Source organism: Apteryx mantelli, chromosome Z (assembly GCF_036417845.1).
Source record: "Apteryx mantelli isolate bAptMan1 chromosome Z, bAptMan1.hap1, whole genome shotgun sequence".
Classification (NCBI taxonomy): domain Eukaryota; kingdom Metazoa; phylum Chordata; class Aves; order Apterygiformes; family Apterygidae; genus Apteryx; species Apteryx mantelli.
Genome location: NC_090020.1, coordinates 55,202,810 through 55,226,216, shown reverse-complemented (window position 1 = coordinate 55,226,216; position 23,407 = coordinate 55,202,810). Strand labels below are relative to the sequence as shown.

The 23,407-nt window shown below is 37.3% G+C and overlaps 1 long non-coding RNA gene across 1 annotated transcript in view; it reads right to left on the bottom strand.

Moving 5' to 3' along the window:
- Positions 1-1,694: 1,694 nt before the first annotated feature.
- LOC136995340 (uncharacterized) overlaps positions 1,695-23,407 on the bottom strand; it is a 30,002-nt gene continuing 8,289 nt past the window's right edge. Inside the window, exons 2-4 of the long non-coding RNA XR_010886916.1 lie at positions 15,757-15,877; positions 15,604-15,659; positions 1,695-3,423 (exon numbers count right to left, since the gene is read on the bottom strand). This is a non-coding gene — a long non-coding RNA (uncharacterized lncRNA). The remainder of the gene's footprint in view (positions 3,424-15,603; positions 15,660-15,756; positions 15,878-23,407) is intronic.

The window sequence follows — 23,407 nt, the reverse complement described above, 5'->3', positions numbered from 1 at the left end:
ACATAACAATGCAAATGACTTGCAGGATGTGGGAAACTTTTACGACACAAGAGATGGAGGCAACCAAACAGTGGCAACAAAATGGCAATGAAATTATTTAAACCACAACAATAAAGCAATTTAATTTGGAGCTACCTTGGAGAGTCTGAAAGAAAGCTCAGTAAAAGAATAGAGAATGAATTCAGTTCTCAGGTGGATTCTCAGTCTCATCCAAGCTTCTTAGGTTGCTCAGCAGAGCATTAAGTACAACGACATTTACACTGTAATATTAGGATACTTAGGTTGCATGTTGGTATGGTTACTGATGCTCAGTGAATGACCGAAGCCTCTTAACTTGGCTTTTGCCTCGTTAGTCACCCAGAGTCACCACTTCTCATGGAAACAGGAATACTAGCCTTTTCCCTCACTCCAAAGATGCTTGTGAAAGGGAAGGTTATAACAAGCCTTAAAGACATTTGCATATCTAATATGGATGTCTGATAGGAAAAAATAAAAGAGAAGCACCAGCTGCATTTTTGGTCCTTGATATATTTCATAACACATTACAATGGAATAGATTGTGTCCACTGGATTTCACACAGTATCTTCAGTAAATGAAAACTAGCACCCTTCACACAGCCAAGCATGTGCAAATAAGCACAGCCAAACAAAGAAGGCTCTCAGGGCTTTGAATGATGACTTTGATGTGTTTTGAATTTTGAAAGAAGTGTTTGTCCATAGAAAGATGAAGCTGGAGAGACATAATGCAGCTGTGAATTTCCAGGGAGGCTTGATGCATTGCAGTTGTAGGCTGGAGAGGAGAACAAGGTGGTGCCACAGAGATCAAGATTAAAGGTCTTTAGGCTGTTTAGTTTGGCTGGGACTCACTGCCAACATGAATGAATACTACTATTTATTTTAGCAGTTCTAGCTATGCTCTGTTTATGGCTGTAACATTTCACTAACATTATTTCCTCCCTTTCCTTCAATTCTCTTTCCCATCCTCTTTTTTCACCTACTTTGGTCCCCTTTAACAGCTCACACAGTATTTTCTCCATTTATCCTCTTATTTTCCAAGCATTACCTTTGTCATTTTCTGTCACAGCAAAATCTCTATGCCAAAAAAATGATCTCACATCATTTGACACATGACGTCAAATTATAGCAGCCAGTGTAAAAAGTGTTCAAGCTGGAGGTTAGTGAATGAAACCTCTTCTCAGCTCATAAATAAAACACTCTGACAATTTTTTCATAGTTTAGTGAAACATACTGTGAAAGGCACTTGGGAAAGAAAGTCAGTACAGGTAGTAACATCTTCCTTCTGCTTCCTCACTCTGGAGTAGAAAGTTCAGCATAAGAGTGAACTTCCACTCTATTATGTTTTGGCAACACTGCTAAAATCAATGCAATTCCATCCATAATTGCAAAAGGTGAATTAGGTTACCAAGAAGCCAACCCCTTTTCAGTGCAGATTAATGCTCACATCTTCAAGTTTAATACCCAAAACATAAATAAAATAGTTAGGCATTAACTATGACAAAAGCTGATTTTGGTGAACAGTCACGCAAACCAAACAACAAATGAACAGAAAATCCTCAAAAATACAGTGAAAGCCAGTAATTAACAAAACTCATGGACTGAAATACATTTGTACAAAGTTTTCATTAAAAATCTGTGCACAGAGTTCTTTTTAAAGATATTTTATTCATGGACAATTTAGTAAGAAAAGAATAGTAATACATATTTATATCAAATATTACTTTTATCTATCCAAGAGAATTTTTGAAAAAAAATAGGTCTCTTTTTCTTCAGTTCTCTGAGTAACAAAGACTTACTTCATATAAGTCTAAATACCTTATTGCACAAGGTTACGATATGTACACAGAGAATGTCTCTAGTAACAATATACAGTAGGCTGATTATGTAGGAACCAAATAGGAAGTGAATAAGGTATAGTTAGCTCCAATTGTGTAATTGTTTTTTATTATGCAGAAAGATTTTAAAAGTAAGCAAATGATTTCATTTTTAATTTGTTGTTATTTTTATTGTTCCTCTGTCTGTAATGACATACTCTAGGTCATTGGATTTGTCTAAAACTGGAAAATTATTCTTAATTTCAGTAATGGTACAACAATAATGCTACTAATATAATATATTGCTAGCATTAAATATATATGTATAGTACTAACAATATAATAACAAAATTCTGATATAGTTTAAGCATTTTGAGCTCCTTAATCATTAAATGGTGGTAATAAGAAAGAGACCTATATCTTTTCTTTCTAACGCTACACTGCTGCTCTCAATGCACTTGGCACAAGTCAGGCTCTTTACCATTTCTGTCTTCATACTCTCATCCCAGAACTTTTCTGTTCTAGGATACACCAAGTCATAAAAGATAATCCTTCCCTAAAGTGGAGCCTGTATTAAAAAAATGACTACTAATACTAACAAAATTCATTTTTAAATAACCAGCTGGTAGCATTAATTATGAATATTTTATATTATACTGGTTTGCATGGTGTATCTTTAAGATAGCTTTGATCAAGACTTCCATCTATTTATGTTCACTAAACATCAGGGATTTATCAATATGTAAAGGGGTCAATATGATCATATAGTGAGTTTCAAGTAACCGTTATGAATTTTACTAATATGAAACTAACCTTGATTAAATGTTTAAAAGGCCAGATTCTCTAGTGACCTCACTATTCAAGTGGAATGGAGGAAGCATAATTTTATACCTAGTGCTCATCTGAATCTTCCCAAATTTGTGCTTGCCCCTTTAGGACAGAAGATAGATCAGAGAAGGGTCGGTTTGCTCAGAGAAATGTAAAGCAGCCACCCTCACTCGTGGAGGATTTCAGGATTCTTCTTCTGTAGTGGAGCTGGAGATGTTTGCCTGCAATATAGATCAGAGCCAGGATTTGAGTACAGCGTATCCTGCCTCAGCGTGCTGTGCTGAGCGCTTTACTAGCTTAATTTCTACCATTTAGGGACTGAGAGAGAATTCAGAGAGCCTCCCCCGCTCTTCATGCAGAGCTCTGGCAGAGAATCATATTTCCCATGCTGTTTGTGAAATATTATTATAATTTTTTTCTTGTAGTGACTACAATCATTGTAATACAGGACCATCATTTGCAGCAGTTAATTATTCAAACAGAATTTGCACATCCATAAGGGGTTGTATAGCTAAGCTTCAGTCAGATTGGTAGAGAACAGCAGTATATGGAGAATATATTTGCTCTAAACAAGTTCTCTTACGTTGGAATTAAATAGTCTCTTGCCACACAATAGAAGAAAAGAATCCTTCAATTAAGGAAAGATATCAGAATTTAATAGCAGTTTTTCTGTGTATAATGAATGATCTGTTGACATATACTGTGTGTTTTTTACTGTAGTTTTCTTTTGCAGGATTGGCACAAATAAAGTTCAGAATGAAGCCTGTAAGAGACAAGAACAGATTTTTTCAGTTGAAGAATCTGTTTATAAAATGAATTTTACAAAGGTGTTTATTAAATTAACTCAGTCTGAATGATTTTTGGGCAATGCTGCAAGACTTTTTTTCTTAATAAACTTTTCCACCATAAACAGAATAGTATTCTTAATATGAAAGAATTCCTACCGGTGCTACTTTCCATAACCTGAAAAGAAGATAAGGTAATACTTTCCATCAGCTCCTCTGAGGATTTCACTCTTGTTAACCTATTTTGCATATATTTTACTTTGACACTGTAGTGAGAAACCTATAAATAGATAGAGGGGAAAGAAATGGAGAGGAGGACAGATGGCAGAGAGCCAACTGGACCAGCACGCAAAAAACAACAAGAAAAAGCAAGATGAGAAGACCCAAGAAATAATGATCTGAGTGAAACCTGTGCCTCTGTAAAGTCAAAAGCTCTTACAGTTTTCAAATGGTTACAGGATTCACCTTTGAAACACAATTCTGAGACCAACTCTATTCTGATGAAAGGGAGTAGTAAATACATACTGACTGAGTGAGCTTCAGAAAAGCCCAATGTAAGCATGTAGTTCACATAACTGAAGGACAATATATATTATATAAAAATTATTTTATTTTGCCAGAGAGGTGAATTTAAGTAGATATTTATTCTATTTCTAAATTACCTTCCTATCTTACAAATTTTGAACAGATGTCAGTCTGCTGACAGAGAGGTCTTTAGTCCATTAATTGTTCTCTTCAAATAAATAATTTTAAAACCATATTTTTATGTCAGTATTTAACACCGGGCTAGAAATTTTGTGACCGACTGTTGTGGCATGTGGTTGGCGCCCTTTTCTGATGACTGGCTGATTGTTTGGGGCATCATATTCTTGTAAATATTTTTTAGCTGTTTGTCCTATGAACCAATTGCCTTCCACAGCTGATTAACTGAGCCATTACTCCTGGTACTGCTACTGCAGTTTTATCATTTCTGAATAAGATGCATTCTCTGTTGTCATGTTTGAAGCATCCTTGGTTGTGTGTTAACTTTTTGAAGAGGATTTGACCTATAATTTAAAATACTTGAGGTTTCCTAAGTAATTGGATGATTTTTGAGACTGAAGCAGTGCAGAGCTTCCAGTTTTCAAAAAATTTGCTCTTTTCCAAGGATTACACTACAGGCTAAAATGTTGACATGTTTTCAGGTAAGCAGGTGAGTACTAAATGAGTAAGGCAAGCAAAGCTGGTGAGAATGTATGTTTGTGGGAAAGCAGATAGGGAGAAATTGAAAGCAGTAAAACTGTGCTCCTTGATTATTGCTGTTACTTCGTTTGAGATCGTTGACAGTTCTCAAGTGCAAACACTTCCTGAATTCTCTTAAATATAGGTTTTCTCTGCACTTACAATTTTGTAAAGGAAGAATGTAAGAGACTTCTACTTCATGTCATCCTCCACTCTGGTTTCACTACAACAAAAAAAGGGCAGGGGAAGTTTTTGTGAGTTTTGTTGAGGTTTCTTTTGTTTTGTATTATCAGCCTTTATGGGGCTATGTTAAAACTGTGGCTAGTTTTATTTTAAAGTGTTAGTGGTGGTTGATGCTTTTTGCAGTTGAGCAAGTTGAAAGCAAGTTACCCTTTCCGCTGAGCTGTAGCCATTTCTTCCAGGTCAGGAAAGGTCCTTGAAGAGCTTTTTCTCTTTGCCAAGGACAACTGGAAATCAAGACAACCATGTCATGTGTAATGCACGGACAGGAACAAACTCAGACGATCCTCATCTTTAAGTTTAAAGAGAAGATCTTGTTTACTGACAGGAACGGCTGGCAGGCTATAGTTAGTGAGTTATCACTTCTTTCAGGCCTTATCTTTCTGCCTGCACTCAGTCAAACTTCTGTTGAACTGAACAAAAGTCAGGCAGAGTATTAGGCCTTTTAAGTCTGCAAATTCAGCACTGAATTGACATTGTGCAGGCTTTGATATAAGCTATGCTGACTTTCCCCAAATGTGAACCCAGTTGGTAATGACTATGTTCTTATATTCTCAAATTGTCTCATCTCCTTCATGCTATTTTGTTATTCAGCTTCAGGGAAATTAAATTCTGAAACTTTTGTGCTAAGATAAAATGTATAGCTTTTCCAACAGAGTATTTATTTGCTCAATTATGTTATAGCTGAATAACATTCAAATCTATTACAGCATGTGTAGAAAAATATAGAGAGCAAACTTTCTGTAGTTCTTAAATGTTCAATACTTGGTTAAAATATCTAGAATTCTAGACTGAAATCAAGCCTAATATGGATTTCTCCTACCTTTCCCAATGGATATGATGAGTCTGGGGACTCGTCTCAATAGAACTAATTGAAGGATCGGGGCTTATGTTACAGAAAAGTCAGAAGTTATGAAATCATTGCAATACTTTCACTCCCCTACTTACAATTAAATATCGCTGACAAATATGTCAACATAGGTAAGGGGGAAGGGGAGTTCAGCTGTGTCAGAGAGGACATCTTCACTACATTTATAATCATAGGGCAAATTTCACTTGACCCACATCCCACATTATTACATTGTTCCATATATTATATATATATTTTTATATATATACACACATATATATATTCTGTTCAAATTGGTGTCATGCTGTTCTCAAATGGAAAATATAACACCATAATCCGGTGTCAAAATTTCATGGCTGCACATATTTACAACACACAAAAGCTACTTTATGCAAGGTATTAATTCAGTGTTTTGACAGAATTGCTATGATTTGTATGAATGTTGTTATGGAAAGTGCAGAAGACATTCATCCTGAGCAGACTACAGGGGAAGCACTTCATGAGGCAGCAAAGGGACAGAAAATAAACACAGAAAATTGTCTCATGTCATCCTATGAGCCAGCTAATGTACTGTCATCAACAGCATGGCAAAAGCTAGCATGCTTAAAACCTCCACGCCTCACTTTAATTAGCTTAATATTTTGATGGGGTTTTACAAATTTCAATTAATTCTGGTGCCATTTAGACTGGAGGGGAAAAATAAGCTTTTATTTGTAATTAGAAATTTATAAACTGTCTATAAATGTGAAACTAACTAAACATGAAAATGTTTTTCTTATAGAGTTTGATCCAAAACCAGCCAGAATTGATGGGAATCTCTTCAAAACTTTCAAGAGGAGGCCAGTTGTTTGCCTATGCCTCAAAAAAAGGCTTTTGGCAGAAAGCACCAGGATTGTCTGAGAGATGGAAGATTTTCAAGATGTTATCAGGTAAGCTGAAAACTGGAAGGAGTGAAGGGTTTAGAAGCTAATGCTGATCTCAGCTCTCCACAGATCCTCGGCTCATCAGAGCAGCAACGTGCTTGGATCCTACCCTGTAAGATAGCATAATCAAGAATGACAGAAAAATAAAGTGGAGATGATGCTGAAATAGAAAAGCATTGTAAAAGAAATAATATAAAAGAAAGAATAATTGAAATAGGCAGTAGGCTTGATGCAAAACCTTGTCATATCTAGGTGTCTTTAGGCAGAACGGTGTCAGCAACCAAAACCTATGAGCAAATATTGTAAGGTTATTCTCTGAGGCGCAGTGAAATCACTATTGTCAATTAGTTCATACAAATGGTTTCCTTCTTGCAAGTAGCTAAATTATAAATATTCTTGGGGTTATAAAGCTGTTCAAAGAAACAAAATCAAATCTACTCGGTTACATGCGCTTCACAGTTAGTACCCAAATTATTCAAAACAATAAGGAAAGTGAACATGATTCACATAAAATGTCTGAGCAGAGATTACAGACTTTAAATTTATGTACTCTAGAAACAGAGAACACCCATGTGAGATACACGATCACAGGCTATACATACTTTCAAGGTAATAATGAAAAAGAATTATTTACCATCTCTGTTAATGGATAATAATGCAATGAGGAAAAGGCCTGAAGTTAAAGGTATATTGCTAGTTTGAAAGTCATATTTCTACCTGAAAGCTTCACCATTACTATTGGCAATGCTCTACCTTTCTGAACTGATATTTATTGTAGCCCTGTAGCCCAGGAAATGGAATATTGCTCTTGCTAGTAACAGTCCACAGGCTTTGGGCTGAGTTTCCAAGGCCTCAGGACTGAGTCCGGTCAGGCTTGCTTTGTCTCATCTTGACCTGCCTGGAGCTTTGTTGTTACTCACTTTAGCTGTAACAGCAATTTTCCTAATGACCAGGTGGCTGTGGCCAATTTATCTTACTTTTGCTTATCTTTATATAGCATAATCATAGTTTTTATGTAGCTAGGAGTAACAAATAGCTATTTTGTATAGAATGAGATATTTATGAGTGTAACGTAGAGATTTATGACTCGGTGATGCAGTGCAGAGGAATGCAGCCTGGTATAATAGCGGAGGCCTTGCGAAGCGGAGACACCAGCTGTGGTAAGGAGGAGCACAGGTGTGGGATGATAAGAGACAGGGCACAGGCTAGCACGGGGAACCGCATGGCTACAGACAACTCATCAGTGGTCAGTTAAAGAAATGCAGACCTGGAGCTAGACAGAGCAAGGTTTGCGGTAACAAAGAGAGCAAAGAACAAGTTTCTAATATAGGTAAAACACCCCATACATGGTAAATGTGGATGTAACATGGATTTGCAGACCAATGAAGAAAGAGCAAAATGTAAAGGCATGTTAGAAAACATACAAAAACATCCCCAGATGAATCAAAAAATGAGAAAGGTGAGGAGAAAAAAGAAACCCCACCAACAGCACAGTCTTCCCAGCAGAGAACCTGGCAGAGTGCTGCAAACACCCCTCCCTTGCTTGGAGAAGACCAGCACCATCAAGCTTAGGATTCAGAGGGAAAGTGGAACACCAGACAGAGGGGTAGAAATTAAGAGTGTGTGTATAACAATTCTAATTGTATTATTATTACTGTTGAAACACTATAATTTTTTTGTAACTGATTTTTTGTAATAAAATTCTTGGGTTTTTTTTCCTTTCTTTTTCTGTAATATTAAATCTGGGCTCATAATATTTTTTTCATTCTTGAAAATTTTTGAATTTACTTATCAGCTGTGTTTCAATTTTGCTCATAATAAGCATTATGAGCACTGATAACAGGGTAAACAAGCCATTTGCTTATTTTAATTCTTTTTTTTTAATATCAGGATTTGCAGCTTAATGATTGCTCTGGGAAAAAGAGGAAGTTCTTAAATTACTCTCAAATAATAAATTGCATCACTTAAATTTAATATCAGAGATTAGAAGAAAACAACAGCAACTGAGCCAAGGGGTGTACTTATTTAACATCTCATCTGAACTTCTTCTTAGAAAAAAATGAGGTAAGACACTAGAGAGAATGTTGCAGGGAATCATTCTGAGTAGTGTTATAAAATGCACATGGGCTTACTCAGAAGGACAGACTCCCAGCTGGGATATATCATATTTTAGTGGAGCTGTGCCAGGATACACCAGCTGGGAGTCTGGCTTTTTTAACAGAAGTGTGAGATCTGGGCTCCACTACTTCTAGATCCTCTGTCAAATTCGTGAGTCTTGGAATCTGCCTAAAGTTTCAACATGTTTCTGTTTTTATGTTTCTTTACAAAACTGATGCTTGTTTACAAATCCTAGGGGATGGTGGGTAGTTTGGGTGTAATTGGGAGTTAGCTGTAGATTTGCAGATTCGATCAATGCACTCTTTCTGCTCTCAGCTGCTACCTGCTTTTCTAATTCAATTTCCTCTGCCCTAACTTTCTTGTTCCCAGTACAGAGAACACATTTGTTTTAATGTGAGAAAGCGGACACTTTGAAATCTAGAGTTGATTCTCATGCTTTCAGGGAAAACACAGAAGCAAAACAATCCACTAATTCAATTGCTTGCAAACGAGGGTACTTGGTACCTCTCCGTGCAAAACCAGAGGGACAGATCTTAGGCACCAGCCCCTGTGCCCAAGACCATTTCAAAGTGGGAGCCCAGAACCCCACTAGGATTTAAACCCCTGTCAACATGGTTGCTTTTAACAACAGATTTCCACTTTCTGCCTATTAATGGATATTGCCATATCGCTTTTGGGGGGGGGCCCACGTCTGGGATTTTTGGTCTCCAAAAGCCCTGTCAGAGGAAATGGTCACTGCACGTTAGCAGACTCCTTCTGCCACACGGAGAGAAGTTCAGTGTGCCTCGGAGGTGTTGGACGTATTGTGCAGTTGATCTGAGGGAACGTAGCCAGGCTTTGTCATTAGAAAACTGCCAGGACTGCTGTGCCTTGTGCAGACCTCAGTCTGTGCTCTGCAAACCACCTTTCAAATCCTGTCCTTTAGGTAGGGAAATGCCTAATGTGTTGATCCCAACAGCATTTAAGAACTGAATTGCTCAGCACAATCATGAGAAAAATACTTTGAGGTACATTTAGAAACAGAGCATTAGCTGTGTAAAGACCTGTCAAAAACAGGTGAACAGAAATTTTTGCTATTTTTAGGTCTGCTTGTAAAACAGGCAGGAATTTTGAGGATCTAAATTTTACAGACTAGCAAAAAATCCATCTTACATCACAGCTTAGGTATTTAAACCCTTTCATGGATTGTGTTAGACTTTGCATCACTAATTTGATCTAACCTATCAGACAGGAATGCAAAGGTGAATGCATTGGTGAAATGGTGAGTGTTAGAGACGGAGCATGTGCTCCCTGCTTTCTCTAGTAAGACTACAGATCTGTCCTGGGTTTGTAATTAACATTATCCATTGCTATTAGCACCAAATTATGCCGCACACAAAAAGCACCTTAACTCTCAAAGGGCATATATCAGAACTATTCATAGTATTTTTAATTCACAAGGTGTTTTCTCTGAAAATCAAAACAAAGATGCAGTACAAACATTTAGCACTTGGTCAGTACTGTGTTATCTCTACATTACTCTGAAAAACAGAGGGGAAGAGGTTGTAATGTTTACTTTAACTACTTTTGTTTCAACACTTTCCAGTGGCAGCTTAAACCTCTCAGAAACATTTCAGTCCTGAAGTTGCCAGGTGGTTGAGGGCATCTGCTTGCCCCAGGCTGTGGGTCATCAAAGCAGTTCTGCTCCACAATGTTGCTACTACAGTTAGCGTCACTTGTGTGCTCTTTCACATTAAGTCACTGGTTAGAATGAGGCGCTATCAATACAAGGCAAGCACACAGCTAAAGTTGCTGCAAGTCTGAAAGCTGATTCCCAGAAAATGCTTTATCTAATCACATTCTCCCCTTTATTTGTTTTGTACTATTACTAGTTTTGAAGTTGGTATTCTTCTAGTGCTCTATGGCTTTTCTGATCTCATACTAATGCCCATCTTCCTGTCACACAATGCTAACTATTATACACAGCCAGCTATGTGTCTGCCTGTCTGAATATCTTCTGACACCTCTGCTCTGCCACAACTTCTTCTAATAAGCAGTTCACATACTGGGAAATGAGGGGGTAGAAAAGAGCACTCAAATGAAAGATAAACCTAAGTGAGGATCTCTGGTGAATTGACGACTCTGTTTCACACAGCACTGCTTGAGTTTCTCCCCTGTAGAGCCATATTGGTGATTTATCTTAAACAGATGACTGTTACATTCCTATTAGCTTTGAGAACCAAGGGAGAAGGTAGATGCCATCTTTCCAGATACTTTTCTCTACAGAGAATGTTAATTTTCCTATCCCAGCAAAAATTCAAAGCTGCCAGAGAAACAAAATCTGGGGCACAATTTCAGACCAGGTTTTGCTTTTTGATGGAAGCAAGAAGTAAAAAGTATTTCAGACAAGTTAAAAGGTCCAGAGAGCAGGAAGGAAATGAATTCAGCAAGTACACATAGAATGAGATCCAGAGAAGCTAAAAAGAGACCTTACCATGAATATTGGCAATGAATATTGAATATGCAGTCTAGAGATTCCTTTTTCCAGTAACTGCAAAACCTGTCAGCTGCCTGCATGAACTCAGTGCTTTCATTTTGAATAGCAACTTTTCCTACATGCAAAGTTAGGCTTCCATACATTCTCTGAGGCACTCTCATCTGAGGAGCTAAATACCTAAGATCCAAGGGTATCCATAGGTGAGTTGGAAGGCCACCCAAACCTAGGTAAGCCCGTGGAATTCCTAACCTGATAGGGATGTTGATATCATGCCAAGCTTATGCTCTTTTGCTTGCTCTCTTTCTAACCTGACTGCTCTTGCATTCCTGAATTGGCAGTGGCCAAATTTCAAAAGAAATGTAAGCTGTTCACAGGCCATCCTGGAGCTTGGTGCTTAAGGCTGTCTCCTGTGAAGTGGGTTTTAACTGTCTCTGGAAAAGAAAGTCCTGAGCCAACGTCTTCCAGTTTCTGGACAAATATCCTAAAGAATAAGCAGTTGTATGAAAGGCACTCCAGCATCACTATCTCCATAAGCTATAGCTACATTTTAAAAAGAGGTACCCAGGTGTATTAAGCACCTATTGTCAAAACTGCTTCTGGATTCTGAGTGGACACTAACCACCACATCAGAGGTTTTCAGCAGTTCAGATACACTCCTGTACTCTGTACTTTGTGCTGGTTATCTCTAGCTAGTTCCTGGCTGGATCCATTTGCATGGATCTTCATTGCCTATTCAGTCCTTAGAAACAATCAGGATGAATTGTCCTTCACACTCCCAAAGCATCTCCATACAGTCTGTCTTTGTGCCCAGCTGTTTCACAGAATCACCCTGCTGGACTACAGGCTAGATTTTTTAAGTACTTTGAAACCTATATGAAGGTGTCCAGTGTCTCTATTTGACCTCAGCTTAAATGTCTAAGTTCCTTTAAAAAACTGGTCCTTAGGACTTCTAGTGTTCAGCATAGCAGAACCTAAATCATATTAAAAATCTTAGTCTTTTTGCCAGGAGGTGTTCCCATCTTTGGCTAGCATGAAATTCTTCTATCATCTCTCTCCTCTATTTTAGTAAGTTCTTTCTCACTGTTCTAAACATAGTCTGTCATTTTGGCCTTATCTTTAGCTAAAGGTTAAGAAAACTCTTCTGTCTGATGTTGATCAGCCAGCAGGGAATGCTTATAGCATCAACTAGCCAGCCTCTACTTTACCTCCCAAGAAACAAAAGATGCAATTCTCCAAACCGGCCTCCCACAGCCTGGAGGGCCTGGGATTTACAGCTTATTTGAACTCTCCCAGATGGTAGCACACCAGGGTGCTGCAACACCACACTAGGTGGCTATTCCAAAGACACTTCCTCATACTGATTTATTTGTTCTCTCAACTTCAGCGAGACTTTGTGTCTCTCTGCTCTCTGGGATTTTCCCTCCCGGTCCAAAGACTGGACAATTTATGCCATAAACCATTCTTGTCCACCTAGCAAAACACATAAATCTAAACAAACAAAAAAGCATATGGTCAAATGGCTTAGATCTATTTGATATTTCATGTACGAGTAGTGCAAAACCTGGCAAAGGTTAACCGGATCCAAGAAGTATCTTCTGAGAACTCTGTATTATTTTATCCCATGTGTTCTAGTTTGGAAGAAAGGAGCACAAAAGCATGTGCAGAAAACTTGCTTGAAGAAGGTTAGATTATCAGATATGCTCTGTGAACAGTAGTGCTGTGAATAGTAAGGTGAATGTCTACAGGTAAAGGAATATATGTCTATGGCTGGGAACTTAGATTTCGTAGTCCTTATTTTTATGCATTTTATTCAGGTGTGATGTGTGCAGCAGTCACAATAGCTTGCCAGCAAAATCATTTGTGTCTCAATTATACTAAACATTCTGTTCAGAAATAACGTAGCTTATTGAATTTGGAAAGCACTTAAGATGTGCTTTGAACTCATAGGATCAGTTTGACATTAAAAGCAAGGGAGACAGTGTGTGTTTGCACACGCGTGTGCGTGTGTGTGTATTTATATAAAAATAAATTATCATACAGTCCTTTCCTGCACAGTTCCTGATAATTCCTTCAGTTTTAACGTGTTAGCAGAGAAAACGAGGAAGCGACTATCAGAGGATGAAAGGATAAACAGAAATCCATTCAACTAAATGAGGCATCAGGAAGCCCCATCGTCCGCACAGTTTAGTTTTGCTTTGACAGTCTCCTGGGATGCTCTTGAAGACACTGTTAGCTTGATACCAGCCTTATCACTAGGAACCAAGACAATAGTTCAGAAGAACAAAAGCAAAGCCGGAATATATTTATGAAGGAAGAAAATGAAGAGAAAGGAAGCAGAAAACTAAAGAACAGTTTCAAAGAAACCTTCTCAATAAAACAGAAAAAAAAGTATTACTTCATTGTGGTATACAGTTTGTTTCAAAATGTAAGATTTCATGTACTATGTATTGCTGAATTCAAATATATTCCCTTATCTAATAATGAAATCCTATGAACAACAGCATAAAGGGATACAGTTATTGTACAGAAATTTTCCAGACGTATCATGAAAGATTTACAGTTATTAAAGTTTGTTACGAATGTTTCTAAAGTGAGTTCTCCATTTTATTTCTTCTTTAGAAATCAGTTTTTGCAAAATAAGAGCTGGTTTATTTACTTATTTCCTATGCCAATCTACAAAAGCCCTTCTCCTTTCTTCTCTTTTATTCCTCTGGTACTGTGTTACCTGTTACCTGATCTAGATGCCCCTCCCTCTGAAACTCCACCTGTAAATATCAAAATATATGCCCTTTTCAATTTTAACTTGCCTTCTAAAAAACCTCAAAACACTTGTTAATCCCCCTGTGGATGAAATCTCCCTCATCCCTTTGCAAAATAACTCACTAGGAACACATCACTTTCTTCAGGGCTGGGATCAGGGGAGATCCAAAAAGTTGGTTTCTCCCAGTAAGTTCGTGACTGAACTGGTAATAAAACACAAAGCTTATCATGAGCTTTCACGACAAGATGTCTCTCCATTACATTTACTTAGATTCAGCATGCCGCTAGACAAACTCCTCCACTGGCTATTACTCAAAAGCAAGAACTCCAGAGCTTGTGACAAAAACATTACACAGAGAGAAGCTAGGAAGCAGTTGCCGCCACTTCACCGCTTCGCATACCACTTTGAGTATCGTCATCTGGGTCAGTTAGCTGTTGCAGAGAGTCCATCAAGCATAATACCAGGAACCCACTTCTTGACCTGAGATTCCTGCAATTGCTTGCTTTAACTATCTGGTGAATTTCTCCTAAAAAGGCTAATATTAACTGAAATACTGTATCTCAGCTCTCAGATAGTTTTAAAACCATTTTTTTAGTATTGCAAAATATTTTTGTCTGGTTGTTCTTGCCATAGCATCTGCCTAATAGATATTTCTTCTTTTCTGCTAAACTTAAGATCTGAAAAAAGTTATATTCTCTGCCAATGCACTCATTTCAGTCAATTGCACTTTTGCATGAGAAAAAACTACAGGGGATTGTCCCCATGAACTCTGAGTATCTTTCAGATCTTAAGACTAAGAAGAGTTTATGCCACATATAAATCAAATTGCTATCTCACTTGATTAAAACCTGCACTTTTAAAATTAAATTGCTGCAGTAGGCAAGCTGATGGACATTCTAGTTTTTATATATCTACGCATAGTCTCCACTCTGTAAATCTCACCTCTCTTCCTCCTTCTTCAATAATTTGACAAAGCATTTGTTAAGTTTTTCAACTGAATATTTAATGGGAAATATGGGATTTCCCAGTTGGACCAAACCCAAGACAATCTAGTCCAGTATCCTATCTCCATGAGTGACCAGTATTACCTCTTTCATATATTCAGAAAGAGTCCAGGAATAATTTGCTGACCATGTCAGAATTCCTCCTGATTTTTTACAGACATTGGCTTAAACCCTGACAAAATACTTAATATGCCTTCCACTAAATACATGCTAGCAGAATGAAAACTTTCATAAATATTCAGCCCTCTATGAATTAAATTTTTGGCCTTGTGACATCTTGTCACAGTATTCTAAGTGAAAAAAAATAGTGTTATAGATTTCCTTTTAATCACACTAAAAGACCCCATTGTTCTTGTGCTATAGGACAGCAGATCTACCTAACCAGGCACTATTTTACCTACTTTTATTATATTACCACATACTTATTCTGTGATATTCTGAAGTAAGTTACTGCAACTGCATTACCCAAAGTAAATAAATGCACACCCAAATGGCTAATCATAGCAATCTGAATCCTATTTACTCAGTGACTGTACTTGTGAACAAAATTCCATGATAAACTTACCCGCTTTCCATGAGCTAAATTATCATACCCTCAAAACATGTTTTCAAATAGTGCATCTGAAATCAAGAAAAGTATTTGAGGATTTTAATACATATATATAAATTGGGGGCCTTAAAAGCACTTTCTACACCCTGTTACAGGTGGCAAACTCACCTCTGTGCTGGAAGGAAAACTGTTCATGGGAGTAGAGAGATTTGCAGTGAACTCTGGTTCATTCATGGTTTGGATGGTGAAGGTCCCCTTGCCCAGAGTGACACAAGCAAGATGTCACAATCTTGAAAGGAAAGGTATGAATTAAAGGAGAAAAAAAACATCTGAAGAGCCCCAAAATTTTGCGTAAGAGTTTTCATTGCTTGGAATAAAAATGTTAGTTAATTGGTCGATTTATTTGATTAATATCCTAACTAGATCTGCAGAAAAACTTTATGAGCAAGACTACAAAATGCTATCAGACACAAAAATCCCTCAACAAGTCAAGTTGATTTAAGAAGTTCTTTAAACAGAGAAAGAAAAGATTTCTTTCCCAAAAGCTCTTTAAAATTAATTTAACACATATTGGTAGATTTTGTCCATTTTTTGAACAGTGTTTAGAATTGAATTATTTCAGTATATGCTTCTGTTACCTGGTTGTCTGACCAGGTGCCTGAGGAATAGCCCTTATAAACAAAGTCATGCTTTTTTTCAGTATTTGTACCACGGGATGTTGAGATTTTGGGGTGACTAGGCTTCATAGCTACAACTAAAGTCTGAATTCTAAATTCTTTCCATGGATCACTTACAACTTGCTATAATATTTCCAGGACTCAACAGACTTTGCAAATATGTTAAACATTCTGAATTAAAAGTGTAATGAGAAATAGAAGACTTCTGTGCGTATTACTTTTATTTAATACTTTATGTGCCTGGAGGAAACTGGACATGCAGAGAACTTGGCAAGGTATTTGATTTTTCCTCATAATGTATTGACAACAGAGTTTCATTTGCATCTTTAACTCAAAGAAAAGAAAAAAAGCCCAAGATGTATTTTTGGCTTAACACCTTTGCAGCATCTAGGAACAGGGTGAGTAGTCTGTGGCTGAATAGCACTGTCTGCCATAGGTTTTATTTTCATTACAGTGTCTTGACAGCAGAACCACTTAGCTACAAATTGATAGAGAAACAAGCAAAGGACAGAAAAAAAGTGTGCTTGAGTGTTCAAGAGCCCAAGGCACAGATTTCCTCTTACTGCAGGATATTGCCATTTTAAACAGCTCTATCTATTGAATCTCAGCATGCAACCAAGTCCTTGATACCTCTATAACATTTACATTTTAAAATTTTGTGTTATGTGTGTGGGTTTCCTAATGACATCCATGGAGCCTTTCTCCTAAACAACCGCACAGGAGTTTCCATAAACTAGTCTGTCATTGAAAAAAATATCATGAAGGTGGATGAAAGCAGAGCCTTACTAAATCAGAACAACATATAAAAGCACAGAGTAAGACAGCCTCGATAGACTAACAAATTCATCACAAAATAGAGATGAGACACTGAGAATACTCATAGCTTGTTGTGGATACGCATGTACAAGGGGGGATATTTAACAGTGGTAGGGATATGTATTGAAACTTTGAAGAAGAATTATGGTCTTCTAGGCTGATTTCTCTCCTGCTAGTATCTCATTCCTTCCTTCATTCAGATCTCAAATATTTTTTGTCATTTTTAATTATGGGGAGAGAGCCAGTGATTTCTTTTCCCTGAACACCAACTTTGATGAAATTCAGTCCTAAACTACCATTGCATTGTGATAGAGGAGTCTCAATACTTCAGGGCTTTTATTTCCTTGTCATGTAGGTCACTTTGAGGCTCAGAAAAACAAAAAGTCACAGAAGGCTACACTAAAATGCTCCAGCAGCCAGACACGAGAGAAACACATTCACCTTTGAGGAAATTTCTTTGAAGAGAAAAGATGTTGTAATAACAGAATATTTCTGACATTCTGCAATGCATAAATGTCATTTCAATACACACACCATATTCATACAGCTGTATTGATGTCTCCTGACCAAAAAAGAAAGATAAAGACAAGCTCAGGGACAACTGTGGTACTGATACAAACGTAAGAAGAAAGGTGGGGATGTGAAGCTGAGCTATCACAAACATCTAGTAATAACAAAGGAGGGGGAGAGGGATTACAGTCCTTTGCAGTGTACTTTTAAATCTGTGCCTGGACAGGATACACCCAGTACAGTATATCATCTAAAAGTAAGAAAATTTTAAAAAAAAATCTGATATCCTATGTTGCAGACAGGAATGGTACTGTGTATATACATCTGCTTTGGTAGTATGTCACTCTAGTTAAATTTCATTTCTATAGCATCTAGTATTGCAAACTGAAAATAAAGATACATCTCACTGTCATGCCTCTACAAAACAGTATTTGAGAAAACTTATCCATGATTTGCATTTAATGGTGTAAAGAGTGCAGCCATCTTTACCTTCAAAACAAAGGTTAAACTCTACACAGTTTATAATCTAGTCTGAAGTTATAAATCTTTGGACCTTATCCTCCCTTCATATTTTTGCCAGCAGGTATTTCTTCTTGCTCATAGTCATAGAATCATAGCTTAAACATCACTGGAGGTGCAACAAGAGGTTATGCAATCCATCTCTTCTTCTGAATTATTCTACCACCATTTCTGACAGAGCTATGTCTCACCTGATCTTAAAATCTCCAGGGAATGAACATTTAACAGTGTTCCTACACAAACTAATGCATTCCAGAGCTCCGTTGTATTTACCATTAGGATTCTTCCTATATGCTACAGTTATGCTATCATTTTTTTCCTAGCCACCACAGAAAAAGAACCGTTTATTCCTTTTCCTTACATGGTGCTATATTTCAGGTACAGCCCCACAGAAGCACCTCATGTATAAAGCTGAGCTCCCTAACATCCACTCCGTGTTTTTCAGATACCACTGTTCATTCCCAGCTCCATGCCTAGGGCAGGTAACTGTACCAGGAATCATTTCAGTATTCTGCCATCCCTGTGTTTTTCTGGACTACCATACTTATTAATGTGGCTGGAATACCTCCCTCCTTCATCTCGGATATTTGCCTGACAGCCTTGCTGAGGGACTTTGCTGCTTACTGTACCTCCTTTGAGGTCCTAGCTTTGTTAAACTCCCAACATTCAGAGGTTTTTGTGCTATAGTTCCCACCCTTTTACACAAAAATTCAGACTTTCTGCACAAAAGCATGAATTAGTCCTTTATTATTATGTTCTTTTGAGCATTTTGGCAGAAATAATTGTATAGTGTTATATGGTTGAGGGAGAAGAAAATCTTCACTGTAAAGAAAATATTCAGTGTGGGAATAGAGGGCTTTACCTCACTGTAGGGAATATTTTGCTCTTCTTTTAGACTCCCCTGTCCAAATACTTAATCTTCTTTTACTATCAAAAAATTAGGGCTAATCAATCTATCAGTTGAATCTTTTATAAGGATCTTTTTAAATAGGACCCAGCAAAGGGTTTGGTGATACAGACATCAGTGGAAAGACAACTCTCTGGCCGTAGGCCTCATTAAAATTGCAGAGAATTTGAGAAACCTTTGCCAGGGTAAATCATTAGAGTCCTTTTGAGACCAAATTCTGGTTGTTCTGTGCTGCTGGACAGAACGCTCTGTCCCAGGGGTCCAGCTCACCCAGAAAAAGAAAAATAAGAGGTTTTAAGAAGTTAAAAAAATAGTGTCCCTTTTGCTGGCATGTTCCTTGACTGTCAGTGGATATTTCATGATCATGTAATTGGATATAATATTCTGAGCTATTTCAACCAGGTTTTATTATTCTGTTCCCAATTCAACTATTACAGAACCAGTTAGAGCCACAAAAGCACCATTAGATTAGCAAGTTCATCCTCCTGGAAATACAGGAAGACTTTTTCTCCTTCTAAGCATCCAGTTACCCTATTATAAATGGTTCCAGAAAATAAGAATTTCAACCCTTGAAACACCTTGTCATCAAAAGCATTTTTTCCTACTGTCCAGCCTACGTTATGAAACAATAATCTTCCCAGTATTTTCACGCAATCTTTATTGCCCTAGAAAAATCAGTTGCTTCCAAGCGATTCAGCTCTGCAAGTGCAAGAGGCTTACACTGTAGTTGCAAGGGGGCAGGCTCCTTCACAATTTTATGATGTCTAAGTTACTACAGCATTTTTTTATATGGAAAAATACCGCAGTGTCAGTTTAAAACCAACCATTCTGAGAGGCAAGTCAGGAACCTGACCAGCAATGTTGCAACTAATGCATCCCCTTCTCTTCCGGGAGGAAGAAAAAGTGGGACAGCAGCAACAGCCATCTCATGCAAGGCAGAAACGTTCCTGGGGACCGTCCCGGTGTGTGGGGAAGATTCGCCCTCTTTGAAAACTCAATCAACTTTTAGCGCCAGCTCCACATACAGTTGTGACACCTCAAAGTATTTCAAGCCTCTTGAGCTCAGCTCCATGCTTCAGGGAATCGTTCTTATCAACAGTGTAGCTGTGTCTGGTCACAAAAACACCTAAAGAAATGGCACTATTTGAGTAAGCATAGGCTTTCTAAAATTATTTATGCCCTGGATTTAAAGTAGACTATGAAGCTACGGTTTATTTTCTTCCTTAGGGCACAGTGGCATCTAGTGGTTCTACACTGAGTGAATTCAGTAGCTAAAACTAATATATAAAAAATAGTCTGTGTCCATAATTTCATATAAAATTGATATTTACACAACTATGCATCCAATAAAGGTAAAATTTTCAAAACACTTAGGGCTTGATATCAAAGAAGAATTTTCAGTGACAAGTACATGCATAAATATCTTTCTGAATATGGCCTGAGGGACTTGAAGTGTACATGTAATTTAAAATAGACACTTAGATATACTGAGCACTCTGTCCCATGCTATATTTATATTTCTTACTATGTGCAGACACTTAAAAAAAACCCTTAATTCTTGCAATTGCATATTTCCTGTGAATGTATTTATATTGTGTTTAAATGCTTTCTTCACTAGAGATCTAGATAGGTGCTGCAGGAAGGAAGAGGAATTTGAGCACTTACACTTTTTACACTTCAGTTCAACTCCATCAAAAATCATGCATTTCTGAGTTGCCTAGAATGGGACCATAAGAGTTAGCTAAAAACAAAAGTCTGCTAGCCCTGGCAAGCTGAGTGACTGGAAGATTTTTGTAGTTGCATATTTGTGAAATATGACACTTTCTAGTATAAGCTAACCATTTATTATGATGTCTTCAATTTGTTAAAATTCCACATACCAAAAATCTTTCCATTCTCTTTTCAGTGATTTTTGCCAACATTTATCATGATGTTGAGTGGTAAAGAGCAGCACTGCTGTTACTGTAGCTAAGAAAGAGTGGACCAAGAAAGTATTTCAAAATTATTGCACAGACACTAAGGCAGAGACTTCTCTGGTCTGTGACTAACCCTCTGAGAAGGAATTATCACTTTCATCTTAATGAAAGAATGAAATATATCTTTCTACAGCTGTTTTTAAATGCAGCTCACATTAGAGTCCTATCTAACTGAAAAGCAAAATACTTCAGTTTGATTTTGAAGTCAGTAGTTGGTCATCTTCACTAATTGAAATTCTGTTTCTTTTCATTATTAAAGTCCAGATTCAGGCAACATCCATGAGCATCTTTCTCGTTTTGACAGTTTGCTTGTTAGCGCATGGCAGGAAAATTAAAATGACTGAGATAGTGAGATTCATGCTGCACACCTGGTGCTTTAAAATGAATGTTGTTGGTAACTATTAAAGGATCTATTTTCCCCTTTAAATGTGCATGCAGCTCCTATAGAAGTTAATGGGAGTTAAGTGAGCATAGCCATGGGAGAAAAGACCTCTGTGTGTAAAGCAACGGAGGTTCCAGTGTTTATTGTAAAATAAATAAATAATTTAGTCAAAAAAAAAAAAAATACAGGAATAGGGAATTACAAGAAAGCAACAATGGTGCTTCCATGACTGACGGAAGCACCACCATGGGCCTCATCAGCTTCAGCCTCTGTTTCACTTGTTATATTTCTGTTTCTATACATTGTACTACTATGGGAGGGGGAAAATAAAAAACCTTCACTGTTGTAGGAGACTCAGTAAATGCAACAAATCACTGATTTGGAGCGCTGCCTTGCGGAACGCTATGATGATTTTGGCTGCCATATTAAAAATTTGGCTGCCATTTTGGCTGCATTATAAAAAAAAAAATCCACTGAAATGAGCTAGCAGATTTAGAGCAAGTAACTGATAGCAACTTCAATGCTATAGATTCTAATACACTTCCTTAGGCAAAATAAAAGCTGGAGAAGGAAGTACTGTTATACAGGTGAGGGAAAGTTATTGTTCTTCAAACTCTTTCTTCTACAAAATTAAAGATTTTGAATTCAAAGCAAGATGTTTGATGGTAAACACCTCCGTTCACAGCAGATATTGCTGAAACAGTGCATCAAGTTACACACACAGTCATAAACCCTTGTCCTTGATCTCTTGCCAGAAACAAACAACAACAACAACAAATGGTCTAGTGCCCCCTAATTTAGCTGGAGATCCTTTCTGTTCCTTCTGTGAAATTTCTGGTAGTGTAATGGTCCCCATTCTTTTTTTTGGTGAATTAAGGAGTCTTTTACATTTGCCAGCAGAACAAAGAAGGAAAGCTGGCACAGCACACAGCTGAAACAGGCTCAAAAATGATGACTTTTTAAAACTATGTATTTGTATTACAATAACCTACAGGGGATGAGTCAGAGATCAGAATCACTCCTTATTAGATCACTCAACAGAAAATAGCTGTTCCAAAACTCCTTCCTCTGTCTACCCTCAAATGGGACACACAATTGCAGCATCTCTAGATGTATTTGGATTGGGTTTTAATCTAGTTGCTCTAATCAATGAAGACACAACAATATAAAATTTAATAAGAATATCTAAAGAAGCTGAATCCTTACTCAGGCAATTAATTCATGATGAGGCTAGTTCTACCATACCTTGTATGCTGCTGCTAAGTTAGGTATATAAAAGCTGACAAAGAATGCTTACACAAATTGCAGGTTTAGTTATACTGTAGATATTTGCTAAAACAAACTATACTCAACTTCAGCTAGCTAGCCTTATTTTTCTGTTTACAGTTCTCTCAAAAAAATGCAAGTAAAATGAGAGTACACATATTTGGACACTTAACAACCCTAGTCTTAAATTAAAGATAAAGTAAATTAAATAAATAAAACCAACTTCAGCAGAGAGATTTAGAAGAGGTACAGAAAGATACTAACCAAAATTACAGAATTTACTTAGTGCTTTAATCTGAAAGTCTATATTTGCGCAAGAACGTTGGATTCTTTTCACAATTTTAATATTTAATATTACACATTTTTCCTGTCAGGATATGCACATGAGTGAATGACTCAAGAAATCAATTTTTTTGTGGTAGTTTTGTCAGTGAATTTAAATGGTTATTCAGCTCCCAACAAGACAGCTGAATGGCAGTCTTAAAACTTCATTCATGAGGCAGCTGCCCAGGTTTGCAAAGCCATGCCCCAACTCATCTAGAGAGAGTAAGGACTGAGCAGGTGTCAGTGTACAACCACTAGGTTATGCTCATAAATAGCTAGAAATACAATACATGGCTAAAAACAATATGTGGTAACAGATTTTAATGAAGAATTACATGGTAAATGAAACAAAACAAAAACTGTTTCTGCTTCATCCTACCATTGTGAACATCTTACAGTTTTCCAAGCTTTAGTTACGTTGCTTTGAGCTCACAGAAAGATA